Consider the following 22,961-nt stretch of genomic DNA (forward strand, 5'->3'; position numbering starts at 1 on the left):
GGGTTCGATGACGGTTTGGATGTACCGTGCACTATTCAGTGTCCCCTCGACGATCACTAGAGGTGTACGGCCAGTGTAGGAGATCGCTCCCCACACCATGATGCCGGGTGTTGGCCCTGTGTGCCTCGGTCGTATGCAGTCTTGATTGTGGCGCTCACCTGCACGGCGCCAAACACGCATACGACCATCATTGGCACCAAGGCAGAAGCGACTCTCATCGCTGAAGACGACACGTCTCCATTCGTCCCTCCATTCACGCCTGTCGCGACACCACTGGAGGCGAGCTGCACGATGTTGGGGCGTGAGCGGAAGACGGCCTAACGGTGTGCGGGACCGTAGCCTAGCTTCATGGAGACGGTTGCGAATGGTCCTCGCCGATACCCCAGGAACAACAGTGTCCCTAATTTGCTGAGAAGTGGCGGTGCGGTCCTCTGCGGCACTGCGTAGGATCCTACGGTCTTGGCGTGCATCCGTGCGTCGCTGCGGTCCGGTCCCAGGTGGACGGGCACGTGCACCTTCCGCCGACCACTGGCGACAACATCGATGTACTGTGGAGACCTCACGCCCCACGTGTTGAGCAATTCGGCGGTACGTCCACCCGGCCTCCCGCATGCCTACTATACGCCCTCGCTCAAAGTCCGTCAACTGCACATACGGTTCACGTCCACGCTGTCGCGGCATGCTACCAGTGTTAAAGACTGCGATGGAGCTCCGTATGCCACGGCAAACTGGCTGACACTGACGGCGGCGGCGCACAAATGCTGCACAGCTAGCGCCATTCGACGGCCAACACCGCGGTTCCTGGTATGTCCGCTGTGCCGTGCGTGTGATCATTGCTTGTACAACCCTCTCGCAGTGTCCGGAGCAAGTATGGTGGGTCTGACACACCGGTGTCAATGTGTTCTTTTTCCATTTCCAGGAGTGTACATTGTGCCCGGGATCGGTCCAGTGAAGATGTGTAAACCGTAGAGCCTCGTTAATCCTTTTTTTACTCTTTCATGGTATCTGCACGTGCCCTCGTCCACATGTGTTGGAATTGATATCTGGGGAGTGGATGATAACTGTAGCAATGGTGGACATCCTGCGTCAGGCGGTAGCGTAGTGCGGTCACTGAGCTCATGCTGAAAATCTTACTGAAATAGTCCGCCACCGAGCAAAATAGAAGTGATTTCTGGCGTTTCCCATGGCAGTTCTATAGACCCTCTGCTGTTCCTTATCTATATAAACGATTTAGGAGCTAATCTGAACAGCCGTATTTATATGTTTACAGATGGTGCTGTCGTTTATCGTCTAGTAAACGCTGCAGAGAAAAACAAATTGCAAAACGAAAAGATATCTGAATGGTTTGAAAATTGGTTATAGACCATAAATAATGAAAGAATGAGGTCATCCATTAGATTTTTAAAGGAACCCGTGAAACTTCGCTTACACGATGACTCTGTCAAATCTAAAGGCCGTAAATTCAAATATATACCTAGAAACTATAATTACGAATAACTTAAATTGGAAAGAACACACAGAAAATCAAGTGGGGAAGGTAAACCAAAGACTGCGTTTTATTGGCAGAACACTTGTAAAATGAAACAGATCTACGAAAGATACTGCCTACACTATGTTTGCCCGTCCCCTTTGGGAGTGCTACTGTGCGCAGATAGGATTGACGGATTATATCGATAAAGTACAAAGAAGGGCACACGTTCTGTATTATAGCGAAATAGGAGAGAGTGTCACAGACATGATACAGGATTTGGGATGGACATCATTAAAACAAAGGCGTTTGTCGTGGCGGCGGAACGTCTCCGAAATTTCAGTCACTAAACTTTCTCTCCCAATGCGAAAATATTTGTTGACGCCGAACCTACATAGGGAGAAACGATAATCATAACAAAATAAGGGAAATCAGAGCTCGCATGGAAAGATATAGGAGTTCGTTTTTTCGGCGGGCTGTTCGAGATTGGAATAATAGATTTGAAGAACCCTCTGCCATGCAGTTAGGTGTGATTTGCAGAGTATCCAAACAGATGTAGATCTAAAATTGTGTGAATGAAGATATAAAAAAAAATAGTTCTGATAAATACTGATTAGAGCTTTTACTGAGGTCCCTAGAAATTGTGTGTATCGAGAGTGTATTTTTAACTGTCTTTTGTATAGGTTTTGTTGTAGAAGACCATGCACGTGTCGTGTCGTGTCTTCCTGCACTTTGCCTAATGCATCTGTTGCAGATAACAGCAACAGTAATGCTTGAAGAGTTCAATCTCTTTCATTTGCATTCATAGGAGGCTGTTGGATGTTGTGAATTCAATCATTACACTAGTGCTCCATTCGAAGACTTTGTAGCAACAGTTGCTATCAGGTCTTCGAATGAAGCACTAGTGTAATGATTGAATTAATGACATCCAGGGATTTATGGCACTAAATGACATTGTCGTTTATTTGGAGAGCATATGAGGTATGAAGATGGCATAGTGAAATGCTGAAAATTGTGGCCTTTAAAACAAAATAAAATAGCATCCTAAGTTACACGGCTGTTTGTGAATTTCACAGACATTGATAATTACTTAACTAGCCAATGTCCCCTGTCCATGATGGAGCAACAGAGAAATTGTGAAATTGTTGGAGTATCAGTTGTCTCATTTGTGGTAACTGGCAAAAATCAGCATTAGTTATTCACTTTCTGAATGGGTGAAAAACCACCGGCATACAAAAAAAATCAAGCCATTTTATTGGCTTCTGCAAACAATAGCCTTCGAAAGCTGACCGCTAAGCGTTGCATGTAGTTCAGTAGTGAAATTTACGAGACAGCAAAAACATCCCTCGATCTGATGAATCACTGCGTTCATCACGTGCAAGGTGATTATAAAATTTAACGCAAGATACAGGTTTAGGAGTAACAGTTTTTGCTAGTGTGATCACTGTAACTCAATTGACTGCCTATAAGCACTGTCCAGTTGCTTAATATTGTTCCCCTGAAGTATTGTGCTCTAGCTGTGCCATCACGTATGATTTAAGTCACCCAAGTTTCATCTGTAAAATATGTCCGTTATCCTCAACGCCTCTTCTCGTCTAAGTCGTTTCGCACTCAGCGTTTCCTTTTGCACACGAATAAAACACGGAAAACAGAACGATTTTTTTGTACTAGTTTACGTAATTGTCCGATTCGAAAATTAAACTGTTGCACATTTCACAATACAAATGCATCATTCTGCAACAATAATCAGTGTTTGCCAGTCTATTCATACGCCGTCTTGGCTCTTTCTTTCCAGTCCACTTCAAATTTTACTGATACAAACGTAGGTGTTCTTCAGGCAGGTAACACTGAAATGTTTGCAAGTTCTTGACTGTATAGGATTTGAACGAATCTTTCCAAATAGGTAAGCTAGTTTTTCTGGCGCGAACAGCAGACAACGTTGGAGGTCAGCAAGAAAGGTGTGACTTATTTCATCGACTACTGAAGGAACAGTTAACGATCTGTTTCGTGTGCCATTAGAAACAAAAGGTGAAGACTTGGTAACAGAGCTTCACATCATCTTCCAGTACTCTGAGTTTCTTCAGAACTCCTGGTCTTCTAGCAGTGCAACAGCCACTATGACTTCAAGTCTAATGTTTCAGTAGCAACATCAGTAACAAGAAATTTACTTGGTTTCGAACTTTTAAGAATCACCTTGGTGAAAAATCATTCAAAATAAACAATCCTTTTAGATTATGCAGAAATTCCTGTCGCCGAGTAAAAAACTGTCCTATCACTAGGAAGTAATAATGAAATTCCCAGACGCGATTACGTGCAGTGGAATCCTGCCGAAATTATGATTCTTATCTTGAGGTGTGCGGTTGTCTGAGAATGGACGTAGTTCGGTGTATTCTTGTGATATATCTTTCATATTAGTCATTATAAACGGGACTTCATTGGGGGCTAGTCTTGCGTCTACCCTCTTGATGTATGTATAGCATTATTGATGTTGGTATTTATTTTGGGTGTGGAGAATACGTTGACAAAGTAATGAGGGTAGAATTACATGACGTGCAGTATTGTCAATGAAACTAAGATTTATTTTCTAAAGGACACGGGTCGCTAGACAAGTGTCAATGACTGATGCCTCTAAATGAAACTTTTTCAGAAGCCTAGTGCACTACATGACCGTCTGATAATCTTTTACTGTCAGTTCGTGCAGCTAGAGTTACGTAGAATCTGAGGCAGTAACGGACTCAGAATCACCTCATTACAGGCTCATGACTTTTTAAAAATATGCAATTCTAACACCATTTTCTTAAGGTGATTCCACTGAAAGAAAAAAAAAATCCGTCACTAATTTCGAAGTAGACCATATTTTAACCAAGGTCAAATGCAGAGAAACATAAGAAGCCAAAGCACACACGTAATAGGCTTCTTATACGAAAAAGAAACTGCGTGTTTGGCTTCATGACATTTGTCAGCCATTTCCTCGCGCTCACAGAAACATAAATGGTAACACAGGCGACACAGTACTGCAGGTTGGATGTCCATTTTTGTTCAGAAACGTGTTCGTTCTGTTTTATTTAGACTAGCGATATATAAAATTTGTGGGAGCTCAGCGTGAATAATTCTTATCATTTACTATCATATTGTGTCCCAACATTTCACATCATCGCTCCCGCCATTTTAAAATGGTCACTTCTACCGGGACTCGAACCACCACCACTTTGTAACGGCATTTTACAGCCAGTCACCATACGCGTTCAGCTACCGCGTGGCGCGTGGTTCGCTGTCCGCTATCTGCCTTCTTGACCTAACCTTGGCTTTGGCTGCGTGCATTTGAGCCGGTGTCGATGTAATGTATGGCGGAATAGAAGGGTAATTCATATAAGTATCCTCTACTACTTACCTTCAGTGTACAAGAGCTATATTGTTTGTTGGGAAAGTACTGTAGCACCGCCAACATTTTAGCATCTGAGCAACGAAAGACCAGTCCGAGATTGCAAATTTTATTTTTATTAACTCTATTACTAGTTGCGGGCGGAGACCCATTTTCAGATCATCGTAACACAGGCAAAAATGCTATTTGCGGAGATGTGAAAACCACGCCAAAAATATGCAACGGACAGTTACAGCGCAGCGTTATCTGTATGCGCTGTAATGTTCGCTGCACATTTTTAACATGTGTTTTCACATCTTCGCCGAAATACTATATTTGACTATGTTACGATGATTTGAAAATGGGTCTCAACCCAAAACTAGTCACTGACTGAATAAAAGTAGTAAAATTTCCAACTTTGTGCCGGTTTTTCGTTGTAATGATTAAAAGTAGTTGCTGACCCAAAGCTACTCCGTATGCTGCGTGTTCGTATTTTTGCATCTGTAACACATGATGCTTTCACAGAGAATATACTCAATTTTTAGTACGGACGACGCGTTTAACATTTTCTTTTAATGTTATTTGTCCCGACACCAGACAGATTCATGCGAACTGTCACAGTTCATTCATTCAAAACTACCGAGTCTTGAATAAAGTGTGACAGAAGCCCGAACAATAGGGGAATAATACACTAGAACACGTAATGAATCATGAAATAGTGTACTGATAATGACTAGGCACTCACCGAAATGTGGATTTTCTTTAATACAGCCTGAAAGGAAAGGACGACTTCTTGCTGTGCTCTGTCACTTTGAAAGGCGTATCACAGTAGTCGAGTGCTTACCACATTCCTAATGAACGGCAATTTGACCTGTCTCAATTATTTTACTAATCTTCGGATATATAGAGGCGTCATTAGAAGCTATCTCTTAAGAAGGCAGTGGAATTTATTACGAGCTACGTAAGATACGCTCTGCCAGAAGGGTCTTTAAACTTCTGATCCTTAATATACCTACTGGTAGATTGCGACGTGATCTACAATGAGATATTAACACCTCACGCTTGAGGAATATCGAGCTTGTTGTCTACTTTTGCTCTCCATCTGTACAGTCTATGACCAATTTTAATGCCAAATGGTAAAGGGCCATCATATCCAGTACAGTAAAAATATAATTGTATTCTTAAATTAATTTGCTCTAACTTAAATCTATATTCATAATATATAAGAAATCATCAGCCTCGATTGCAGTAATGAAACCAACCTTTACATAAGTTTCAACCCAAATAATTGAGCCTTCTTCAGAAGGTATACCTTAATCTATGATTTATGTAAAAGGGCATAGTCTAGAAATAAAACAAACAACCTGAATAGGTATAGTCACGTTTTAAAAATGCATGGTATCCATAGAGACGAGGCGCACGCCAGAGCTTAAGTCTTTGTGTTGACTTAGTAGTTATGTACCGCATTTTTGAAGTGTGGCTACGCCTATTCAGGCTGTTTTATTTTTATTTCTATAACTTGCCCTCTTAGACAAATCGTAGATTCAGGTATATCTTCTGAAGAAGGCTCAATTGTTTGGGCTGAAACCTAGGTGAAGGTTGGTTTAATTACAGCAATCGATGCTGATTGTTTCTTATATATTACATTATCACGATTGCTGACTGGGCTGCAATGTTGAAAGTGCAAAAATCCATGTCAATTTGCTTTCTTCTGTAAGACAGCATGGTAATTGGGCGATATGGAGGGCGAAGTCCGACCCTGCAAGTCAGTATTCAAATATGTCGTCGCAGACGACTTTCGTATCGGCCTATTTAACGTTTCTGTAATAATATGGTATAAGAAAGAAAACTGAACTTTTTATTGAAACTATCTCAAGCTAATGTAGGCAATATTTATGCAAAACTCCGTGTTACGGTAACTTTCACAGTAGCAGTACGGAAACTTCGTTTTTACTATCAGTAGACCGCATAGCGCTCGTCGTCAAAAGGAATCGGAAGATCGAATACCTTTTTAGGAGCAGCGCGGAATATAAATAAACGCAGTAACGAGGCGGAGCTATTTACGGAAACCTACAGGCTATTTCAAACCTATCAAGCCAACTACTTGCCTGTAAATCAATACGCTCAATCTTTATAGGGTGAAATACGCTTTCAGGCAAGTAATTAAATGGTTCAAATGGCTCTGAGTACTATGAGACTTTACTTCTGAGGTCATCAGTCCCTTAGAACTTAGGAACTACTTAAACCTAACTAACCTAAGGACATCACACACATCCATGCCCGAGGCAGGATTCGAACCTGCGACCGTAGCGGTCGCGTGGTTCCGGACTGTAGCGCCTAGAACCGCTCCGCCAGTCCGGTCGGCGGTACCCAGTAACCGATGGACCTCGTCCTGTGTGATCCTGCGGTTGTCCAAGACTAAAGCATTCACTTCTGCAACCATTTCCGTTATGATGACACGATGCGCCTGGCCAGGACGAGCTTCATCTTCCGGTGACGCGCGCTCCTGAAGAAGGGATTGCGCCATTCCACAACACTTTAACGACTCAAACTGTAGTCAACGTACGCAGCCTTCAACCGTCGATACATTTCACCGCCTGCAACTCCCTCAGCCGCCAATAATCGAATCACTCCTCGTTGTCCCTGCTCACTCGCCTGCATATTCGGTAGTGGACGATAACTTGTGTGACCACCTTTCCTTCGGAATGAAACCACACTGGCGCTATGCAACATCAAACGGTGCACACGCGTCAGTCTCTCTACCAATAGATGACGCCATCATACCCGCAGTTACGTGGCGCCACCTTACGTATAAGGGAAAGGTAGACGTACTGACCAGGTTTCATTTGAATAAACCTCATATAATGAAAATAGAATATTGGCAGCAAGGGCACATAAGAAGGGAAAACGAGGAGTAATGGTGAGAAAGATGGGGGAGCAGTATCAAAGGAATGAGAGTAGAAATTTTAAGAAAATTAGTGAAGGTACTCAAGAATATAGACCCAAAATAACAGCATGTAAAGGTTAAGAGCGAAATTTGTTGACAGACAAAAATGTTCCGGACAAATGGAGAGCGGCAGTGGAGACCTACCAGGAGCATGAAACTGCCCTATAAAACTGTAGATCCAGAGGTGGAAGGTCTTACATTAGAGCAAGTACAGAAAGGTAGTGCACTGTCTAAAAAACACGAAGCGCCACGAACTGAATGGAATAGCAACAGAGGCCGCGCGGGATTAGCCGAGCGGTCTTAGGCGCTGCAGTCAGGGACTGTGCGGCTGGTCCCGGCGGAGATTCGAGTCCTCCCTCGTGTGTGTGTGTGTGTGTGTGTGTGTGTGTGTGTGTGTGTGTGTGTGTGTGTGTGTGTGTGTGTGTGTGTGTGTGTGTGTGTGTGTGTGTGTGTGTGTGTGTGTGTCCTTAAGGATAATTTAGGTCAAGTAGTGTGTAAGCTTAGGGACTGATGACCTTAGCAGTTAAGTCCCATAAGATTTCACATACATTGAACAACAATACCAACAGAACTGTTGAAAAAAAATTGAGAAACTGATATTCGTAAGCCAATCCAAAAATTTATCAGTTTGGTATGGAATCGAAGAATTCCAGTAGAGTGCACCGTAGGGATAATCCTAGCAATACACAGTACAGGAAATAAGACTATTTGCTCGAATTACCGAGGAACTACCCTGCTGAATGTAACCTTTAAGGTTCTTGCTGGTGTTATTTATAATAGACTAGTTCCATATGCAGAATATGCTTTCGGGAGAATATCATTGCCTATTTCGGCCTAATAGGTCAACAACAAATCATATTTGTGCTGAGGCAAGTACATGAAAAGGCATATGAGTATAATATTTAGCTTCATAACCGCGATGTGGACTTGAAGCAGCCATGTCATAGTTGTGATACGGAAGAAGTGCTAAATAATTTGTTACTACTTGGCATACTATTTACGCATGTTCCACTTAATGCAAGCAACGGTGCCCGGTTCCAAGACTGCAGTGCGAGTGCTTGGATAGCTGAGTAAATGATTTAGCATCAGTAAAGGCGCCAGCTGCCCATTCTACAGTACTTTTTAGCCTAAGTGGCAGTAACCATTCAAAAGCTTGAAGTATCTGATTACATGAGCTCAAAGTCAGTTCACATATGTGCATATGCTGATGTTGTAGCAATTGTTAGAAGTCTCAGTGGAGAGAACAATAGGTGAGCTGAAAGAAGCCACACTACCTAGAGACCTTGCCAATAACACAGAGAGGACCAAATATATGAATTTCGACAGGAAGGAGAGTAATATCTTCGATAAACCATCTACAGCTTGTTTCAATTTTGAACATGTGCAAAACTTTGATTATGTGGGGTTTAAAACTAATAGGACAAGTTCCATATCAACTGAAATAAAACAGCCTATCCGAAGAATGATGCAGCCACACGTTTAAATAATTGTTTGCCTCAAGGTTATTAAACAGAGACGTGAAACTTCAAATTTATAAGGTCATGATGAGGCCAGTAGTAAACTACGGATGTCAAACATTGACACTAACAAGTGCTGATGAGCTGTAGCTCATGATATTTGAACTCCAGATCTATGGGGCAATTGAGGATAACAGTTTATGGAGATATGGAACGAACACTGGGCTGGATAGCAAGGAGATGGCTTTATAAGAATAAAAAGTAGGAGAATAGCCTAGCTTAGTCATGACCTTAGGACGGATACTGGACGAACAACTGAAGGTTTTTGAATGGAGGACAACTGAAAGAAGAGAGGAAGGCATGAAAGCGGTGGATGGAATGTGGAAGAAGATATAGAGGATGGCGTAGAATAGCGTTGGAGATGGCAGAATGGAGGGAACCTGTTGGAAGAGGCTAAGACCCACGACGGGTTGTAACATCATGAGAAGATATCTTCACTGCTTTTGTTGTTGTCAGTGCCAATTACTTTAGAGCTAACTATTCAAGTTTGATTACTGAGTTGGTCACACGATCTTAATTATGATAGCTTTATAATACATGCTACTCTTCGGTTGGCAGACTGTAGTTCTATTTCCTGTCCATTATGATGTGCACCTTGTCTGTTCAGTTGTTTATTGTTACTGGAACACTAACTTATCTTTTTCCGTTCGGTTATGGTTAGTGTAAATGAATTCTGCTGTTACCATAATAGAACTGATGTACTAAGTCTCTACGAACCATAAATGCAGATTAGTTTCCGAGGGTGTTTCCTGCTAGACAACTGACACGATAGAAACAAAATTTTCCTTTTTAAGTTGAAAAAAAAACTTTTATTTGGACATAGGAACGAAAACGAAGGAAACTGAAGGGAGTTCGTTAGCGGGTTTAGAACTGGTGAGACTTAGCATAATCGCTGGCATCATTTTAAAATCTTAGCAGCTACCAGGACGCTTACAGACATCTTTCACCATAGGCAGCTTCGGAACGCTCCCCAGAAGTGCTACGCTATCACACGACATGGGGTGTTCGAGACGCTACAGAGCTTTCCCCAAAAAACTTCGCCGTCGACAGGCGCGCGTTCGGAAGAGGCCCGAATTATACGTTTTTACTGCCGCCAACTTATATTTCGCGAAGATAAGAGAGATTAGGGCTCGTACAGAGGCATATAGGCAGTCATTTTTCCCTCGTTCTGTTTGGGAGTGGAACAGGGAGAGAAGATGCTAGTTGTAGTACGAGGTACCCTATGCCACACACCGTATGGTGGATTGCAGAGTATGTATGTAGATGTATATGTTCGACAGAGAAGAAGCTCCTTTTCTGGAATAATTAACCTCTGCTGTCTAGTTGCTTTCTCTGTACCATGTGGGGGTGCTTTACCTGAATGTTGCGCTGCTAACGTTTAGTTTTTACGATCGATTGTATTCCAATATTTCTCGCTTTATTATTTCTTGTGCCTTAAGACATTCCTTTAATAATGTAATCTCTCTGTCTCCAAATTTTTCCTTAATCGACTATGTAAATTTTATTTAATATCGATAACATTCTACTCCCGCGTATGTCGACAATACATTGAGCCTTGCGAGGAATTTTGTATAATGAGAGAGAGTGGGTTGTCTTGGCACTACAGAATGTGTGATGGACGCGGAACGTGTGATGGACGCGGAACAACAGGAACATCCTGAAGGAGGGGTGACGGATTCAAGAAATACAAGTTAGCATTCGATTTAATTGAACGTATGTCAGACTGCCCCGCTCGTCCGGAAACCACGTATTTGAGCCGTGCAAATCAATAAAATTAACATTTCAAAGTAGGTAATATGACACCTACTTGGGAAGCAAACATGACTGTGCGCCAGGGGCTAGCATGAGGGTGGTACTTTGTACCGAAACCAGTAGGACAAGTAAAATAACCCACTGGAGATTGTAGCAAATAATTGTTTTTGATAGTGTTTTTCAATGTTCGAATCTACAGTATGTCGGAAATATGGAAGGGGATATTAGACGAATTAATGGCAAGGGATTAACAGTATTTTAAACATAAACCAGCGTTTGTTTCAACTTCAAAAATCTACTAAAATGGGATGGACCTACTTTGACATTTGAATACTGATCACATGGGACCAGATGTGGTTCCAATGACACAAACAATAAGACTGGCAAAAGTGGCACAACAGCAAAGTCTTAGATGTTACGTTGGGTTTAACACCACAATGCTCCCCCTGGCATGGTGCTGTTCGGAGTGGAATGCCGTCGCCTTCTTCCGACCTTTGCACTGACTTACCCACCCAGACACAGGAAGTCCTACAGTTTAAAGTCGATTCCGAACCACAGCGCAACTCTGCATTTGTCACATCAACGTTACCACAGTTGGAAAGTGAGAAGTGACCAGATGAACACACGAGCACTATTTGGGGACCGAACCCAACACGTGTGTATTCGTGGTCTGCCATCAAGAATGGAAAGGTAATTAAAAACCAAACTGAATAATAATCGTAATAAAACCATCAGCAATTACGTTCAAAATACTTTGAGTTCACCCGGTGATTTATTTCTGTGAAAAAAATTGGTTTTAAAGGTTGTTTGGCAGTTTAGCGCACGGGTTAACAATCAGGCTGGTAACAGCAGCCTCAGTAAATGTTTCTTGGGCCTGAAGATTGCACTCCTGTACCCTAATGTTCTGCCTTCATTCCCATTTCCTCTTGGAACTACAAAATGAATAATTTAGGGGTTTGCCTAAACTTTCAGACTCAAGTTTGTCTAAAATTGTGTCCTGTAAACTGCACCCAGAAAGGCATGAAGACCTGTAAACTGCACCCAGAAAGGCATGAAGAAAGATTGAGGAAAGATCCACTACCCCTTCTGTCCGAACTTTGCTAGTTGCCCGGCAGGTAGAAGAGCTGAGGGCTGTTGCGTGTGTGCACTGGTGACGAGTAGAGTCATTCTGAGAAGAACAGAAATGTTAAAACTTTTACAACTGAAAGTTCCTTATTTCCTGACGGCCGATTACAAAATTTTTCCACTTATGACTGCATTTACAGAAACAATAGGTGGCAGTCAAATGAAACTGATGCAAAATTAAGTAAATTTTTTACTATTTTCAAAGTAATCACCCTAACTTAAATACATTTATCTCACTGTGAAACTAGTCTACGCCTACATGCAGAAATGTTTGTGGTTGTCTTTGAAACTGTGATTGTATCCAGGCGTGCAACTCTTCGTCCGTTCGAAGCAGATCTACGACCAGATGATTCTGTTCTCCAGGGCTCGAAAAACATGGAAACCGCTTGAGGATAGAACAGGGCTGTATGGACGATGTGTAACGGCTCCTCTGGCGGAACTTCTGCAGCGTAGTCTAAACAATCTACGAAACAATCTTGGCAGCATGTGGACACACTACACGGACGGCCGAGACACTATGCTAAGTGCGCGACGGGACATTGATATGCTACATGGATGTTACGGGCTTCTCGTTTCTGATCTTTATGTATGTGTCGCAGGTATCATCGAACTTCTGACCAACCGGTTTTGCACCGTGGCATTTCCGACCAGAGACCTCCCCTTTGTTGATTTACGCGTCTTTCACTAGAAGCGGATAGGTTGTCATTGTCGGCGACCTCACCAGCAGCCTTCGTTCTGTGCTGTTTCGCATGTTACTCAACTTTTGCAGACACTAAGTAATCGAAATAATTGTAACGAGAGGGAAGCAGTATCTTCACTGCGACGGTGATCGCTACTGTGTGCACGTGAAATGTGATGAGAGTGTGCACTGGTTGTGCATGGATACCGACCCGAGTTCAATTCAGCAGCCTTTAAAAAATTGCAAATGGCGCAATCACAGCTAACCACCTGACGAAACTTGCAAATTGGAAAACGAACTGATAACTATTGGGAAAGCGTGAGTGAAGAGATGACGCCGCCTGTTTTACAATTTTTTCAAGAGGAGTTTAAAGATGTGAAAGATTAAGGTTTAGAATTGGTTGCGAAGATTCCACATTTTTAGAATTTCAAGAATATATTGCGTGAATCAGGAAGTGAAGCTACTGCTACAATCCAAAACCCTGTATCTTACGGATATTCAACTGAGCGAAGGCACTTCACAAAAGTTCAAGTGTGTGTGAAATCTTATGGGACTTAACTGCTAAGGTCATCAGTCCATAAGCTTGCACACGCGCGCACACACACACACACACACACACACACACACACACACACACACACACACACACACACACACGAGGGAGGACTAACCTAGTCTAGGACTGCACCGGCCCAGACCGCTCGGCTAATCCCGTGCGGCCCAACATCCATGAAATTAAGCATAAACTATAAGCGTCTTTTTTCAAGAAGGTGTGTCAAGATTATATATATTCCATGAAACATAATTCGTAAGACTGGAATACAAAAACCGGAAAATTTTTCCCTCCAGGTACAAAATGGAGGGAGAAAATTTGGAGGTGAGGGACAGGGAGACGGTGTAGTCAGTTAATAATGGAGGGTATGGTAACCCTAGCCGACAACTAGCTAAACTGCAAGACGCGAACTCATGAAATGCTTCTCATAGGGTTGGATATTAAACAAAACTGGCTGTTTGGTCTCACCATGATTCATACCCGTCAGACAAGCACAAAGTAATGTAACAGAGTACATGCTGTTGGTTCAATTTCCATTCAGAAACCTTTTGTATTGTTTTATTTCGATAAATAAAATTTAAGAGAGCTCAGTGCATTTGTTTTTGTCATTTGTTATCAGAAATTGTCCCTATACTTCACATCATCGCTCTCGCCATTTTAATATAATTGCACGTTGCTGGAAGCGAACCAACGACAGTTAGTGCTGTAGGTTTGTATTCCGTCACCAAAAACGCTTTTTTTTTATAAATCTCATTTTATTCACTTTTGCTCGCTGCATCTGCTCGTGGCGGACGTCGTAAGACATCCGTTTAAGTTCGTCGTTGATCCGTTAACTCAGTTTTTTGTATTACAAAGGGCAGCTAACCCTCTGACCGAACGCGCTGAGCTACGGTGCCGGCTGCTAGGCTGTAGTCAGACGTAGTGAACGCGTATCTGCTACAGCGTTCATTACACACGCCGCTGGCGTTGTCCTGCGCGCATTTGAACGAGAGCTTTCAACTCTGTAGTAACAGGACGATGCTACCAATGTCGTTCCCTGTACAAGAGCTCCGTTCTTTGTAGGGAAAAGAACACTGACAACTTTTTTTCCATCTGTAATGCTCTGAGGCTCTCGCAGAGAAAATGTTTCAGTACAGAAGCCTCATTTCACATTTTCATTATATGACATGTCGACACCAGACAGGTTTCGGAGGGTCAGATCTGCCAAACGCCTGAACTAAACTCGTCTCTGACTAGGAGTGGCTTTTGCGTGAGTAAAGCTAGCAGTCCACTGAGCTTATCTGCACTTTAAGCAGACGCTTTGGTGATAAAAATAACATTACTAATTTTCTTTAATCTGTAAACCTGTAAGCTGTCCGCTGTGAAAATACCTTTGTCTCTAGTAATATCGAGGTAACTTACTTTTTCTAGGAGTTTCAAGATTTTTGCCGTTTGCCTCGGTGTCCTCAAGAAATACGGCTATTTGCTCCTTTTGTATGTATGACCTGTACTTTTTAGATCCTACACTTGATCGTTTACTTATTCTGAGGTATCTCCATTTGGAAAAATTTATGCTGATAATCAGAATTTTGTAATCTTAGATGTCAGAGTTTCAACCCTTTACCTATTTTTGCTCTCCTTATTTTGAGTCTACGACCTATTTTGATTTCAGATCGTATAGAACCCTCACGTTCAGTACAGTTTCATCATGCATTAGTTAAAATATGTTGGTTCGCATTCTTAATTCCATTTGCTCGAATTTACATCTAAGTTCATTAGTTTTTTCTAAGAAGAAAATGTTGAATATGACTGAACTATAACGAGGATGGACACCTCCCCGTCACTAATATCTCACCGCAGGCTACTTACGCAGTGACCGATTGAACGTTTATGACTCTTAAAACGGAGAGGTGAAAAAGATTTTTTAATTGAAACATTCCTCCCCCCATGAACCATGGACCTTGCCGTTGGTGGGGAGGCTTGCGTGCCTCAGCGATACAGATGGCCGTACCGTAGGTGCAACCACAACGGAGGGGTATCTGTTGAGAGGCCAGACAAACGTGTGGTTCCTGAAGAGGGGCAGCAGCCTTTTCAGTAGTTGCAGGGGCAACAGTCTGGATGATTGACTGATCTGGCCTTGCAACATTAACCAAAACGGCCTTGCTGTGCTGGTACTGCGAACGGCTGAAAGCAAGGGGAAACTACAGCCGTAATTTTTCCCGAGGACATGCAGCTTTACTGTATGATTAAATGATGATGGCATCCTCTTGGGTAAAATATTCCGGAGGTAAAATAGTCCCCCATTCGGATCTCCGAGCGGGGACTACTCAGGAGGATGTCGTTATAAGGAGAAAGAAAACGCGTTCTACGGATCGGAGCGTGGAATGTCAGATCCCTTAATCGGGCAGGTAGGTTAGAAAATTTAAAAAGAGAAATGGATAGGTTAAAGTTAGATATAGTGGGAATTAGTGAAGTTCGGTGGCAGGAGGAACAAGACTTCTGGTCAGGTGACTACAGGGTTATAAACACAAAATCAAATAGGGGTAATGCAGGAGTAGGTTTAATAATGAATAGGAAAATAGGAATGCGGGTAAGCTACTGCAAACAGCATAGTGAACGCATTATTGTGGCCAAGATAGATACGAAGCCCACACCTACTACTGTAGTACAAGCTTATATGCCAACTAGCTCTGCAGATGATGAAGAAATTGAAATGTACGATGAAATAAAAGAAATTATTCAGATAGTGAAGGGAGACGAAAATTTAATAGTAATGGGTGACTGGAATTCGAGTGTAGGAAAAGGGAGAGAAGGAAACATAGTAGGTGAATATGGATTGGGGCTAAGAAATGAAAGAGGAAGCCGCCTAGTAGAATTTTGCACAGAGCACAACTTAATCATAGCTAACACTTGGTTTAAGAATCATGAAAGAAGGTTGTATACGTGGAAGAACCCTGGAGATACTAAAAGGTATCAGATAGAGTATATAATGGTAAGACAGAGATTTAGGAACCAGGTTTTAAGTTGTAAGACATTTCCAGGGGCAGATGTGGACTCTGACCACAATCTATTGGTTATGCCCTGTAGATTAAAACTGAAGAAACTGCAAAAATGTGGGAAATTAAGGAGATGGGACCTGGATAAACTGAAAGAACCAGAGGTTGTACATAGTTTCAGGGAGAGCATAAGGGAACAATTGACAGGAATAGGGGAAAGAAATACAGTAGAAGAAGAATGGGTAGCTCTGAGGGATGTAGTAGTGAAGGCAGCAGAGGATAAAGTAGGTACAAAGACGAGGGCTGCTAGAAATCCTTGGGTAACAGAAGAAATATTGAATTTAATTGATGAAAGGCGAAAATATAAAAATGCAGTAAATGAAGCAGGCAAAAAGGAATACAAACGTCTCAAAAATGAGATCGACAGGAAGTGCAAAATGGCTAAACAGGGATGGCTAGAGGACAAATGTAAGGATGTAGAAGCTTATCTCACTAGGGGTAAGATAGATACTGCCTACAGGAAAATTAAAGAGACCTTTGGAGAGAAGAGAACCACGTGTATGAATATCAAGAGCTCAGATGGCAGCCCAGTTCTAAGCAAAGAAGGGAAGGCAGAAAGGTGGAAGGAGTATATAGAAGGTTTATACAAGGGCGATGTACTTGAGGACAATATTATGGAAATAGAAGAGGATGTAGATGAAGACGAAATGGGAGATAAGATACTGCGTGAAGAGTTTGACAGAGCACTGAAAGACCTGAGTCGAAACAAGGCCCCCGGAGTAGACAACATTCCATTAGAACTACTGACGGCCTTGGGAGAGCCAGTCATGACAAAACTCTACCAGCTGGTGAGCAAGATGTATGAGACAGGCGAAATACCCTCAGACTTCAAGAAGAATATAATAATTCCAATCCCAAAGAAAGCAGGTGCTGACAGATGTGAAAATTACCGAACTATCAGTTTAATAAGCCACGGCTGCAAAATACTAACGCGAATTCTTTACAGACGAATGGAAAAAACTGGTAGATGCAGACCTCGGGGAGGATCAGTTTGGATTCCGTCGAAATGTTGGAACACGTGAGGCAATACTGACCTTACGACTTATCTTAGAAGAAAGATTAAGAAAAGGCAAACCTACGTTTCTAGCATTTGTAGACTTAGAGAAAGCTTTTGACAATGTTGACTGGAATACTCTTTTTCAAATTCTAAAGGTGGCAGGGGTAAAATACAGGGAGCGAAAGGCTATTTATAATTTGTACAGAAACCAGATGGCAGTAATAAGAGTCGAGGGGCATGAAAGGGAAGCAGTGGTTGGGAAAGGAGTGAGACAGGGTTGTAGCCTCTCCCCGATGTTATTCAATCTGTATATTGAGCAAGCAGTAAAGGAAACAAAAGAAAAATTTGGAGTAGGTATTAAAATTCATGGAGACGAAGTAAAAACTTTGAGGTTCGCCGATGACATTGTAATTCTGTCAGAGACAGCAAAGGACATGGAAGAGCAGTTGAACGGAATGGACAGTGTCTTGAAAGGAGGATATAAGATGAACATTAACAAAAACAAAACGAGGATAATGGAATGTAGTCAAATTAAATCGGGTGATGCTGAGGGAATTAGATTAGGAAATGAGACACTTAAAGTAGTAAAGGAGTTTTTCTATTTGGGGAGCAAAATAGCTGATGATGGTCGAAGTAGAGAGGATATAAAATGTAGACTGGCAATGGCAATGGCAAGGAAAGCGTTTCTGAAGAAGAGAAATTTGTTAACATCGAATATAGATTTATGTATCAGGAAGTCGTTTCTGAAAGTATTTGTTTGGAGTGTAGCCATGTATGGAAGTGAAACATGGACGATAACTAGTTTGGACAAGAAGAGAATAGAAGCTTTCGAAATGTGGTGCTACAGAAGAATACTGAAGATAAGGTGGATAGATCACGTAACTAATGAGGAGGTATTGAATAGGATTGGGGAGAAGAGAAGTTTGTGGCACAACTTGACTAGAAGAAGGGATCGGTTGGTAGGACATGTTTTGAGGCATCAAGGGATCACAAAGTTAGCATTGGAGGGCAGCGTGGAGGGTAAAAATCGTAGAGGGAGACCGAGAGATGAGTACACTAAGCAGATTCAGAAGGATGTAGGTTGCAGTAGGTACTGGGAGATGAAGCAGCTTGCACAGGATAGAGTAGCATGGAGAGCTGCATCAAATCAGTCTCAGGACTGAAGACAACAACAACAACAACAACAACATTTAATTTAAACCTAGTGTATAAAATGTTTAAAGAAAGCTCAGCGTTGTTTGGAGATTAAGCTTTCACAGGATGGGATAGCATTGAGAGCTGCATCAAATCAGTTTCTGGACTGAAGACCGCAACAACGGTGTTGTCATGGATACTGATGTAATTGTTCCGACCCTTTAGAAACCTCAGAGGTTCCCGGAAGCGAAATGATGATCTTTGTCGTCGGCTAGTTTACCATCCTTAACTAAATCTTTAGGTCGTCAGTAACAGTTCTCTCGTACCCATTGTGGCAGTTTTCATTCACGCCTGTGCTCCCCCTAGGACGATTTTCATATCCAGTTAAACTAGATACCTGTTCGAATTGAAAGCCTTTCACGTGAACCACTACCACTTTGTTCGACTAAATATAGCGCTTATGTTTTTTAGTCTGGAAAGCTCCAAGCACTCACAGAAGAAGTATCTTTATTGCTGATACTTGTTTAATGAGTATCAGGACAGCGCCCAAGGCGTAATACCCTAACCTGAAGTTTCGTCTTCCAATGCTGGATACGTCATCGGAATCTCTGAAGACTGACCGCAGTTTTTGAACATAAAAAAGGGGTATTGAACCCGCAGAATGGTCTCAGCAAGCCGAACTTTAATTTGTATCCACGCAATGGTTGGCTCGTTACGTCAGACCGCAGCCTAATATGGAGGAGTCACGCCGATGTGTGCTGTAGAACTTGCAGAGGCAAAGAGTTGGCGCTGTTTCTTTCATTTATCAATAAGGCCCAATGCTTATATAATTTCAGTCCTTGTCCTTTTCTGTAGAAGCTGTTCTTGTGCTTTTGAATTTCTATGGTCTCTTTGTAGCGCCTTGTGTTGCAATTATGATCTTGCTGAAATCGCAGTGTCAAAGAAACGAATTTGGTGATTGCCTGGTCCTATTCCACGGCTTGCTGCTGCTGCTAATTTATTATTGTAAGTAGGCTGTGTTTTATGTTGGTAACGCCACGCAGCGCTCTATATGAAAATTACTGACTGTGCTGTCTGCAGTCTGTGGCTGGTTAGCATTGTTGGAATATTCGTTGTTGTGTTGGGGAGTTAGATGTTAACAGCGCGTAGCGTTGCGCAGTTGGAGGTGAGCCGCCAGCAGTGGTGGATGTGGGGAGAGAGATGCAGTTCTGAGAGTGGATGATCTGGACGTGTGTCCATCAGAGACAGTAAATTTGTGACACTGGATGTCATGAACTGATATATATACATTATGGTTTTTGAACACTTAAGGTAAATACATTGTTTGTTCTTTATCAAAATCATTTGCTAACTATGCTTATCAGTAGTTAGCGCCTTCAGTAGTTAGAATCTTTTATTTAGCTGGAACTAGTGGCGATCGCTGTATTGCAGTAGTTCGAGTAACGAAGATTCTTGTGAGGTAAGTGATTCATGAAATGTACAGGTTATTGTTAGTCAAGGCCATTCTTTTGTAGGGATTATTGGATGTCAGACTGTGTTGCGCTAAAAATATTGTGTGTCAGTTTAGTGTTGATCAGAATAGGTAAAGAGCGAAATGTCGGAGTACGTTCAGTTCTGCTCAGCTGTTTGAAAATCAAATAATGTAAGAGGTTTATCAGCATAGTCATAATTTTTCTAAGGGGACGTTTCAGTCTTGGCCAGGGGACAATTGCTCTCGTGTTCCGTAAGGCGACTGTTAATGCCTCTTTTAGACAAGTTGTGGTCTTGGTGCTAAATAAAACAAACACCTCAGTGCTTACCCACTACAAGCTGCATAGCATACAGCGGCGCGAATCCACGATCTTAGGCGGCGGTCTGATGACATGAACCGAATGTTCCGTGGATAAATAGAAACAGTTCGGCTTGCTGAGCTTGTTTGAGACTAACTGCTTTCTGGGCCGTTGATGCCTCTGGTGATGTGTCCAGAATTGCAACACGAGTCATTAGTTCAACAATGATACGTTAGACCTCGGCCTAATGGCCACGGAACGAACATTAGCACAACGCAAACTTGAAAGCTTGCGTTGTACAAATATCTCTGTCGATACTATTAGGAGAACTTCAAAATGGTTCAAATGGCTCTAAGCCCTATGGCACTTAACATCTGAGGTCATCAGTCCCCCAGAAATTAGAACTACTTAAACCTAACTAACCTAAGGACATCACACACATCCTTGCCCGAGGCGGGATTCAAATTAGGGTGAAGGGTGAATGGGGCAGGAAATTTTAGTTAGCATGCTGCTGAATTTAGCACGTATCGGAGTTTCCTGGTCTTCCAGAAACCTTGTATATGAGACGAGCAGTTCAGTGACTCAGAAAGTAGGTATTATGTTATGACACCAAACTGGGATGGAAGCGTGACGACTGCGGGCCACGAGATCAGCTGCGGATGGTACTTATATCGGAAAAGGTCGCCAGCAAGCGAAATAAAGAATTACTAATGTGGACTAAAGCAAATAACATTTTTCTAATTTCGTTGGTCGCTGTGTTAATCGACAGCATGTCAGAAATATGGAAATGGGTATTAGACATAAAAAAAAATTAGGGAAGGACTACAACCATACAGTAAATATAAGCTTGTCACTGATTAGGAATTCGAAGATCTGGCATACTGCGACGGACCGACTTTCACATATTAAAGTTTATCATGAGAGGAACTTTCTTCCATGGGTACCATCAACAAGTATGATAAAATATTGATATGTAATGTACAAATTAAACTGCTTCCGTCTGAGAAAGGTGTAGGAGACGGGCGAAATATGCTCAGAGTTCAGACTGTAATAATACGAACTCCAAAGAAAGCGCATCTTAACAGATGTGATTATTACCCAGGAGTTAGTTTAATAAGCCATGGTTGCAAAATACTAACACTAATTCCTCACAGAAGAATGGAAAAGCTGGTAGAAGCCTACCTCAGGGAACATCAATTTCGATTCCGGAGAAATGTAAGAACACTCAAGGCCATACTGACCCTACGACTTCTCTTAGAAGATACGTTAAGAAAATGCAAACCAAAGTTTATAATATTTGTGGACAAAGCTTTTGACAATGTTGACTGGAATACTCTTTGAAATTCTGAAGATAGCAGGACTAGAACGCAGGGACCGCTAGGCTATTTCCAGCTTGTTCAGAAACCAGACGGCAGTTTTAAGAGACGAGTGGGTATGAAAGGGAAGCATTGGTTGCGAAGGGAGTGAGGCATGGCTATAAGCTATCCCCGATGTTGATCTCTACATTGAACAAGCAGTAAAGGAAACAAAAAAAAAAAAATTGGAATAGGAATTACAGTTCAGGGAGAAGAAATAAAATCTTTGCGGTTTGTCTACCACTTAAATAGGTCAGAGACAGCAGAGGACGTTGAAGAGCAGTTTAACGGAATGGACGGCGTCTTTAGAGTAGGATATAAGATCAACAAAAGCAAAACAACGGTATTGGCAAACAGTCGAATCAAATCAGGTGATGCTCAGAGTATTAGATTACTAAATGAGAAAGATTTGTTATTTGAGCAACAAAATAAATGATCGCCAAAGTGGATAGGATACAAAATGTAGACTGGCGATGGCAAGGAAAGGGTTTCTGAAGAGTAATTTGTTAGCATCGAGAACTGATTAAAGCATTAGCTCGTCTTTTCTGAAAGTACTTGTGTCGAGTGTAGCATTTTACGAAACTAATATAGACGGTAGACAGTTTAGACAAGAACAGAACAGAGGCTTTTGAAATGCGGCGCTACAGAAGAATGAAAACTGGATGTGTAGATCAGGTCACTAATGAGGAGATACAGACTAGAATTAGGGAGGAAAGAAATTTTAGAAAACCGGACTAGAAGCCTTACACTTTATGCATGTTACGTCTCATTTACTTTCATAGTAAGACAAATCAAATTTTTGACTTGCAAGCTGTTATCAACTTACATCAACAGTTGCTACCACTGACGTTTTAGCGTTACGAGTAACAGTCACTAGCTAACGACTCAGTTTTGAATATCTTTAAGACGATCGCAATGTTTGTACTGTACTACTTTTTCAAGACCTCTTGGATCAGCGCTCCACCGAGCTACGCTTGCTTCGTAAAGAGTCACTGAAACCGGCGATCAAAATTAAGTGTAAAGTGTTAAACATCTCTCTTTCAATAAAATAGAGAGAGTGTGTTTCATGACTGTGCAACATTGCTGTAGCGTGTTTAACATGAGGCGCGATGAGAAATTGGTTTTCACTGTCTCTAAGGCTTCACACCAGGACACATGGATGTGCGCCAGAACAGAGTCTAAACCGCGCATCGGATTAACGACTATTGATGCATTAGAACAGACAGCTGAAGTGTATTTTTTAAACGGTTATACAGACAGCAGATGACT

Source organism: Schistocerca gregaria, chromosome 8, assembly GCF_023897955.1.
Source record: "Schistocerca gregaria isolate iqSchGreg1 chromosome 8, iqSchGreg1.2, whole genome shotgun sequence".
In the NCBI taxonomy this organism is placed as follows: Eukaryota; Metazoa; Arthropoda; class Insecta; order Orthoptera; family Acrididae; genus Schistocerca; species Schistocerca gregaria.